Source organism: Pinus tabuliformis, chromosome 8, assembly GCF_031772625.1.
Source record: "Pinus tabuliformis cultivar Carrire ecotype Pingquan chromosome 8, CPIR1, whole genome shotgun sequence".
Lineage (NCBI taxonomy): Eukaryota > Viridiplantae > Streptophyta > Pinopsida > Pinales > Pinaceae > Pinus > Pinus tabuliformis.
The window spans coordinates 1,256,524,544-1,256,533,826 of NC_142294.1; the positions used below are offsets into that span (position 1 = coordinate 1,256,524,544).

The 9,283-nt window shown below is 39.7% G+C and overlaps 2 pseudogenes; both read right to left on the minus strand.

The window, feature by feature from the left end:
• Window positions 1-256: 256 nt before the first annotated feature.
• Window positions 257-1,742, minus strand: LOC149239943 (callose synthase 3 pseudogene; annotated as a pseudogene).
• Window positions 1,743-6,116: 4,374 nt separating this feature from the next.
• LOC149239944 (callose synthase 3 pseudogene) lies at window positions 6,117-7,602 on the minus strand (annotated as a pseudogene).
• Window positions 7,603-9,283: the final 1,681 nt, after the last annotated feature.

The window sequence follows — 9,283 nt, forward strand, 5'->3', positions numbered from 1 at the left end:
TGTGTGCACATTGCTGTCGTTCAATCATCAGTGCAGAAACTCGACTTTCCACCCTCTTGTTTTTATGTAGGTGGTATTAAATGTGCATAGAAAGCTAGAGGCAAAGATCGGAATCTTGACCTCAGCATCCCCAATGTTCGTATCTCACCAAGTCGGTGAAAGGCACCATAGATACCTCCAAAGATAGTGGAGTAAATGGTATACCAAATCTGTATGACCATGAAATAAACAAGTACTATTGGAGCCCAGAGGGCAATCAGCACGCCAATGTTGTTTTTTGCGTTTGGAGAAATTCATGCCATTCGAATGCACTAATATGCATTGTCACGATAGCCTTTGTAGGCCCAATCAATGGATGAATCTCATCGTAGTAGCTGAATGCCAGTTTGGTTACAAGAAGTAGGATCCAGAACATTGTGTACTTGAAGAGAGAAAACTGACTTTCGTGCATTGCCCAACCAACATAAAGTCAAGGCTGTGCCCACCACATCAGGATACTCACAATGCGCCATTTCGAGCTTTCAATAAATCGCTTTATCATGGGAAATAAAAACAATATTGCCCCAAGTACATTAGGAACCAGATTAGAACACGATTGCAGAAATGTATAATGAAGGGCTTTCCCACTTGTCACCAAACCGGTTCTTGAAAATTTTACCAAGACCAATTGGGTTATCCATGCGTGAGCATAACAGACTGGGAGGATGATTACCCATGCAGCAGCAACGACGACTTTCAAAACATATCTTAGAATTTCTGATGACTTCATGGCTTTCCTTGCTTTCCAGCTAAGAATTATATCTAGAATAGCTTGAACAAGCTTTAATATTGCGGTGGTGATAACAATACTCAAGATCTTTTCTAAAAACAACTTCATTAAAGATTCCAGTTGGCTGGCTCGATCCATTCCAGAAAAGAATTATCATTCCCTGTAAAGACAAAATATGGAAGGTCCACATTCGATCAAAGCTTCTAAGAATGTGCCAGAAGGAACGGATTTCAACAAAGTTCATCTTGCCCAGCCATCTATTTCTATCAGTTAAAGGCTTTTCTTTAAAGTTACAGCCATCTCCTGGTAGCATATAAAAACAAAATCTGCATCTGCACGCATTGGCCATCCTAGCCGAAAACAATCCACTGACCAGAAATATTCATTCAGATCATCATAATTCCTCCATTGAGAATGTTTTGCAGTGCCATCCTTGCTTCTCTTGGCTTCCATCGCAATGAGTTCATAGATGAGGGTCACAACTTTTCTGAGAAAGGACTCCTCATCACCTCCATATGCTGGCTTCACATTTTCCCCTGTTGTAGGACTCACCTTGCCAGCTAACATCCCATACAGCGCAAATGCCATATGATGGTAGATATAACAGAGGCACTCTGGCATAAACCGTAGGTTTGCAGCCTCCCCCCAAATAAGAAGGTATAATCCCATATAAAGAATTTTCCGCTGCTGCAGATCCTGTTGGATGTTGGGTAACCAAAGGCTGGATTTACGTCCTAAATACTTGTGCCATTTCCTGTGAGATTCCCACTTGATGCAGATTTCTGAAAGAAAGCAGAACTCTGTACAATAGGCATGCTAGGATATTGACCTCCACTAGATACCAGAACTTTGACCAATATAGTGGGATTATAGAGAAAACCTTGAAGATGAAAAACACAGCAGTATTATTTGTATATTGAGGATAATAACCTGCACTGTGACATGTCGAGTCAGACATTCCCACAAAACCCATAGGAGACAAAAGTGATATGGGTGAGTTATGGTTTCGGACAAATCCCCAGTTTTGTAGCGCGCTACGAAACCACCTAAACCTGTAGTGCTGCGAAACTGCTAAACAGGATTGATGCGCTGCGGAAACACTTTGCCCTGAAACTAATCTAAGCAAATTTGGCAACAGAATTTTCAGTGATAACAGTGGCTCCACTTGGGATAGTGTGCCCTTGTGGTACACTAAGAACATGCAGCTCCAGTGCCTTATCCATTTGTGACAAACAGAAATTCGCTTGACAAGCATGACTGTAGGAGAAAGAAAGCTACATCTACTGAAAAAAGAAATGCTCAGTTAACCTTGAGCTTATTTGCATTTACCTATACCTACCTACCCTAACAATTTCAACTTCTTTCTGTTCAATCAATATGAAATTTCCAATGTAGCCAATCCTCTGCTTTATCTGATATTTGATTTCTTTGACCGCATTGGAGTTCAGAGCCAATCTGACAGTGTGATGACCGCTGCCACTGAAACTGCCTCTGATCTTTATAGGAAAACTGAAACACTGGAGAGTAAAACTCTTCCATGTAATCAGCTATAGGATCCCAGAATATATGATCAGCTTGATTTTCCTTGTAACTTTCCAGCTGTGCAAACTGATCTTCAACCACAGTGTTCAGTTCCTCAATCGTGAAAGAGAAAGGAACCAGCATTGTCTCCTTGCGTTCTGCCATAGAAAATTTCTGAGAATAATGATCATGATCATGAAAATTGTATGCCTGAATTTGTCCTTCTAAACCTTCAATTTCTTTTTCAAGGTCCTTGGCAAATTCATCCAAAAATCTCATCCTTTCCTCTGCCTTGCAGTCAAAGGATTTTAGATATGAGGATAAGGACAAAGAAAAAGATTCATTTGTTTCTTCTTCACTATGATCATCATTCCATTGTTTGAAACCCTCAACTGAAGGAGAGTTTACCACCACCTCTGACCTATCTATCCATTCCTCCAAAAACATAAGCCAAAAGTCTTGAAATGACTTAATAGATTTGGTAGGAAAACTTTGAATCCATTGTTTGCATTTCCCTTGAAGTGAATCATAAAATAACATAATGCAAACATCCTCATGTTTAACTCTAAGAAGCTCAGTAAAATGACAAAAATCTGTTATATGCCTCAAGGTTAAACTCAAATCTTCTCCGTTGAATTTTGGACCATTCCTTAGAAAATATGCATCCTTGGGAAAATGATTTGGGAAACCATGAATTCCTGAGAAATCTATGCATGCATACCTTGAACTAAGAATGGCAGCTTCTGGGTCCTTCATAACTCCAGTGGAATCACCATGAATGTATGAACTTTGAATTCTTCAACAATGGAGTCGCCAAGGTAGGTTTGCAGCCTCGAAAATCATTTGAACTCCTACTACCTTCAGAAATTCAATCTTCAAACTTCGGGAATAAATAATCATCAGACTCCCGGCAGACGCACCAAAATGTTATCACAAAATCACTACTAAGGGCTGCAACCAAGTAAGATTTTATGTAACTCTTTCAACCAGACTTTAGACTAGGAATTAGCCTTCCTAGTCAGAGAGGGCTCTCTCACAGACTTTTGATAGAAATCAATCACAACAGCAGATGGCTAACTCTTCACTCATTCATGAAAACAAAAGCTGGTTGAACACATATCAAATTGGTCTTCATTGGGCTATGGAGTCTCACACATTTAATAAACAAAGCACATTCATTTCATGGAAGTCAAGGCTCTTTGCATTAGATGATCAAACATATTTCACATAAACCACAGCTTGCCAAACATACAGGAAGTCAGAGCATTAGAAATGAATTCTGAGTGATTATGTTATAACAAGGCTGTAAAAGAACATTAAGAGAAAACACCACCATCATATTTGAACAATATAATCCATTGAGAATCTTGAGAAGAAACAACCACTGTTTTACTATTACTGTAACAAGTCTTTACATTGGCCCAAATAAACTCTGTTTTTGTATAAAATGTCCAACCCCTATTACATTCATCTTTCAGCTCTATATAGAATGCTTCCTCTACCTGATTCGAGCTCCCTCCTCCCCCGTGAGGAGAGCTCAATAATTTCCCTATGATGACACCTACTAACTTTTTAAAACCAACTAATAAATACAGCAGGCTACTAATCTACAGCACTGGAATTCTAAGTCAAATAAAATCCTAATTCTACATCATGCTGGACATAGCATTTATTACAATTAAGATTCCTCCTTGCAGCTTTGACACCTAGCTTTGACACCTGGCTTTCTCTTCGTTCAGCTGAGATAGCATGAGATGGCATAAGATGGGCAATTAATGTCCCATGCCGGCTTTGAATACCAAAGGCTTTGATCTGTTCTGTATTGACTAAAAATATCCCTAAACTTTCGGTTCTAGTCCCCCATCACCGAGTATGCAGCAGTGGATACTTTAATTCTTTAATAACCCAAGAGAATAGGGTAACACCATGCTCCTGACATGTTGGAGGCTTCCTTGGTAAACAAGTGTAACACAAGAATGGATACAGAGTTTACCATTAAAACCTTCAATTCTCTAAGAAGTGGACACTCCCCCGCGCAAACATTATGGCAATCATTTTTGAGACACTGAATGTGGTCTTACCATCTGCAAACACTCGAGCCAATGTTCCAGCTCCTGTGGACAACAAACCACCTTGTAGGCCCTTCGTGCTAACCTTGAGGACATGACTTTTGATAATAAGAAAAGGTTCACACCTTCAATAACTTCTGGTAGTATGTTGTGACAACACTCGACTCAGAAAACAATATGACCATTGCATACTTGAGCATAAAATATATCAAAACTTGCACCTTTACATGCTTCGTGACTAATTTATATGCCTCAACAATTGAGCTTGCAGGTTTTCGACTGTCTTTTGAAATACATAATAGACTCACAACCTGTGGATGGTGTAAAGACCTTGGAGGATCCCTGAGAAAAACTGTTGGCATGAAGCAACCAGCAATTATGCATTCTCCTCGAAACTATACTCAATCCAAAGCAGCAGAAAACCTCTGTTTATCCTCTGTAGTCAAAGATACTCTAACCATATTCCTTTGGCTTAAATGGGCATTTTCATCCGAGCATTAGCTGAGAAATCTTCAAGATTTAGCCGATAAGTAAGACTATCAAGAGTACCACCTGCAGTTTGCATCACTTTGTTCGGTGATTGCTCATGTGTGTTTGTAAAGATGTTCCTTGTTGCGCTGACTGCCTTTGTTCCAGGGGTCACAAGCAATCTTGGGTCAAGACCATCTGCAACAGGCTGGGAGAAATAGTCCACTAAAGGAGCCATATGTATCCTGCCTATAGTGGGAAACATTTTTCCAGTAGGACCAAGGAACTTGTCCCTCACAATCACATATGTTTCTAGCATTATTTCATTGAGTAATAATATTCCCTTGGGCTCTGATATTAGAATATCTGCTTTCTCTGGCAAAATCAACCTCTTCAATTTTTCCCCTTGATCACTGGTATATGCTGACCCAAAGATAATATACACGCACCAATATGCAGATCAATCTGACACTATGCACTTAATAACCAGGAATTCCACTGTAAATGTTTGCATATCCTTTTTCTGACAATCACACTAGACCAGCACGAACCAAAGCTTGCAATCTGACAATTGCTTGCGCACAACGCAGAGTTCTTGCGGCCTGCTTTCGTTCACGAACATGGGCTTGTAAACTTACAATACATTTAAGGCGATCAAATTCTCGGCAGGCCAAATAGGCCCCGACAACTGCTTGTATATCGATCACTGCAGAAACTTCTGAGATTCTATCTGCAATTCCAGTTCTCTTCTTCCATCTTATCTGGAAAGAAATTTCCCTCACAGTATGGCCAACGAGCAGCTGTGGTGTTGCTCTTTCCCCAAAACTGGCTATAAATGTTTGTCAACTTCAGAACGATTCACCATGTTCCTGTACCTCTTTCGGAATTGGCTTTGAATCTAAATCGATGGCCATTTATGAGGTGTAGAAAGAACCCTATTGATTATGATGGGCTGGATGCTGAATCCGTCGATATCACTGTCATCCTCCATTTACAGTGCCATGTGTTCATTACCATGCTCTAATGCATGCCATGTGTGCACATTGCTGTCGTTCAATCATCAGTGCAGAAACTCGACTTTCCACCCTCTTGTTTTTATGTAGGTGGTATTAAATGTGCATAGAAAGCTAGAGGCAAAGATCAGAATCTTGACCTCAGCATCCCCAATGTTCGTATCTCACCAAGTCGGCGAAAGGCACCATAGGTACCTCCAAAGATAGTGGAGTAAATGGTATACCAAATCTGTATGTCCATGAAATAAACAAGTACTATTGGAGCCCAGAGGGCAATCACCACGCCAATGTTGTTTTTTGCGTTTGGAGAAATTCATGCCATTCGAATGCACTAATATGCATTGTCAGGATAGCCTTTGTAGGCCCAATCAATGGATGAATCTCATCGTAGTAGCTGCATGCCAGTTTGGTTACAAGAAGTAGGATCCAGAACATTGTGTACTTGAAGAGAGAAAACTGACTTTCGTGCATTGCCCAACCAACATAAAGTCAAGGCTGTGCCCACCACATCAGGATACTCACAATGCGCCATTTCGAGCTTTCAATAAATCGCTTTATCATGGGCAATAAAAACAATATTGCCCCAAGTACATTAGGAACCAGATTAGAACACGATTGCAGAAATGTATAATGAAGGGCTTTCCCACTTGTCACCAAACCGGTTCTTGAAAATTTTACCAAGACCAATTGGGTTATCCATGCGTGAGCATAACAGACTGGGAGGATGATTACCCATGCAGCAGCAACGACAACTTTCAAAACATATCTTAGAATTTCTGATGACTTCATGGCTTTCCTTGCTTTCCAGCTAAGAATTATATCTAGAATAGCTTGAACAAGCTTTAATATTGCGGTGGTGATAACAATACTCAAGATCTTTTCTAAAAACAACTTCATTAAAGATTCCAGTTGGCTGGCTCGATCCATTCCAGAAAAGAATTATCATTCCCTGTAAAGACAAAATATGGAAGGTCCACATTCGATCAAAGCTTCTAAGAATGTGCCAGAAGGAACGGATTTCAACAAAGTTCATCTTGCCCAGCCATCTGTTTCTATCAGTTAAAGGCTTTTCTTTAAAGTTACAGCCATCTCCTGGTAGCATATAAAAACAAAATCTGCATCTGCACGCATTGGCCATCCTAGCCGAAAACAATCCACTGACCAGAAATATTCATTCAGATCATCATAATTCCTCCGTTGAGAATGTTTTGCAGTGCCATCCTTGCTTCTCTTGGCTTCCATTGCAATGAGTTCATAGATGAGGGTCACAACTTTTCTGAGAAAGGACTCCTCATCACCTCCATATGCTGGCTTTACATTTTCCCCTGTTGTAGGACTCACCTTGCCAGCTAACATCCCATACAGCTCAAATGCCATATGATGGTAGATATAACAGAGGCACTCTGGCATAAACCGTAGGTTTGCAGCCTCCCCCCAAATAAGAAGGTATAATCCCATATAAAGAATTTTCCGCTGCTGCAGATCCTGTTGGATGTTGGGTAACCAAAGGCTGGATTTACGTCCTAAATACTTGTGCCATTTCGTGTGAGATTCCCACTTGATGCAGATTTCTGAAAGAAAGCAGAACTTTGTACAATAGGCATGCTAGGATATTGACCTCCACTAGATACCAGAACTTTGACCAATATAGTGGGATTATAGAGAAAACCTTGAAGATGAAAAACACAGCAGTATTATTTGTATATTGATGATAATAACCTGCACTGTGACATGTCGAGCCAGACATTCCCACAGAACCCATAGGAGACAAAAGTGATATGGGTGAGTTATGGTTTCGGACAAATCCCCAGTTTTGTAGCGCGCTACGAAACCACCTAAACCTGTAGCGCTGCGAAACTGCTAAACAGGATTGATGCGCTGCGGAAACACTTTGCCCTGAAACTAATCTAAGCAAATTTGGCAACAGAATTTTCAGTGATAACAGAGGTATCACACTTTGTCTATACCCTGATAATGACAAAGAAAAAATTAAAGAAACATTAATCAATCCAATCAAAGTAGGCTAAATTAAGGAGATGAAAAGCTATTTTTAGAGACAAAACTTCATTGACATTCAACAACTAATTCAAACAAGAGAAAATTGGCAAAAACTTTCAATTCCTATATGGGAAACTGACCCTCAAGGGATTAGCGTAGGGAGTAGTTAGAGACAGTGTGTTGAATCACCCTGTATCTATGTGGGAAGTGCACTACAACGCATTATGTCCTTCATTAGACTGTGCTAATGAAAGTGAGAAATTTTGAAGGCAATTTTGTTGCAGTTTCAACTCAATTTTTCAATGAAAGAGAACTAAAATTCAATGATTGACCACAAGTATAGTATGTAAAAATGTCTTAAGAGGTTGATAAGTTACTAAGATGGATAATCTGATCTCCCCAACGGAGTCACCAATTTTTTTTGGGAAAATTTAGTTTTTTTGGACAAACACCTAACCCTCTAGACTAGTATCTCAATCTAGAAAAAAAAATACAAAGCATTCTCTACCTTTTCTATAAACAATAGAAAAAATAAGAGTTCAAAGAACCTACTTGTAGCTTCCACTTATTCATTACCTCCCTTAACCGATTCTATTGCTCCTTCCCGTACTTAAGCCGCTTGAGAAGTACCTGCACACAGACAGAAACAAGAATCCATAAAAGCATATGATAATGATCTATTGATTAAAAATAGCATAGAATTAGATACTGATAAGCATATGTAAGCATCAAAAGACAATACAAGCATATGGAAAAAAATTTGAATACTTTATTAGTAAAAATAAGAATTACAACCCAGTTTGCCTGATTCAACGTCATTCCTCCAAATTAATCACATCCTCTCCTCATAACAAGTAAGACACTTTGACATCATTATAATACTTGCAATGTGCTCAAAGCTCATACCAACAACATCTCTCTACAATCTTCAACCTCCGGATCACTTAGATGAGTGGCCTTTTTATAGATGAATGAAGGAGGTTATGTCGTCAATGGTGATAATGAATGCCTTTCTAAATTTAGAAATCAGTTCCATGGAAGAAGGGATAGGGGATTAATGTTCCTTAACTCCCTTCCTCCTCCAAATGAAAACTCAAAGGAGTGGTTAGCCTTGAGAAACTTCTAGAGGCTTCCAATGGATAAGGAATCTTCAAACTCTCATTAAAATCCGCTCAAATTCACCCAACGCAAGCGAAAGAGGCACCAAGTGCGCTACATAGCACCCTGATAGTGTATGGTTTGCATTGCAGCGCACCCTAATGAAGGCCTACCTACTCTGATATTCTTAGAGGTAGTTTTTGGATGTTTTCAGTGATGGAACTTCTTGGGAAGTGAGGCATTATGATGTTCAACTTCTTTAGGGCATGTAACAACTGCATTAGGGGTTGATGGGCCCTAATAATGTCGATCTATAAGTTGGGGTTGATGTGCCCGAATGGATTTGT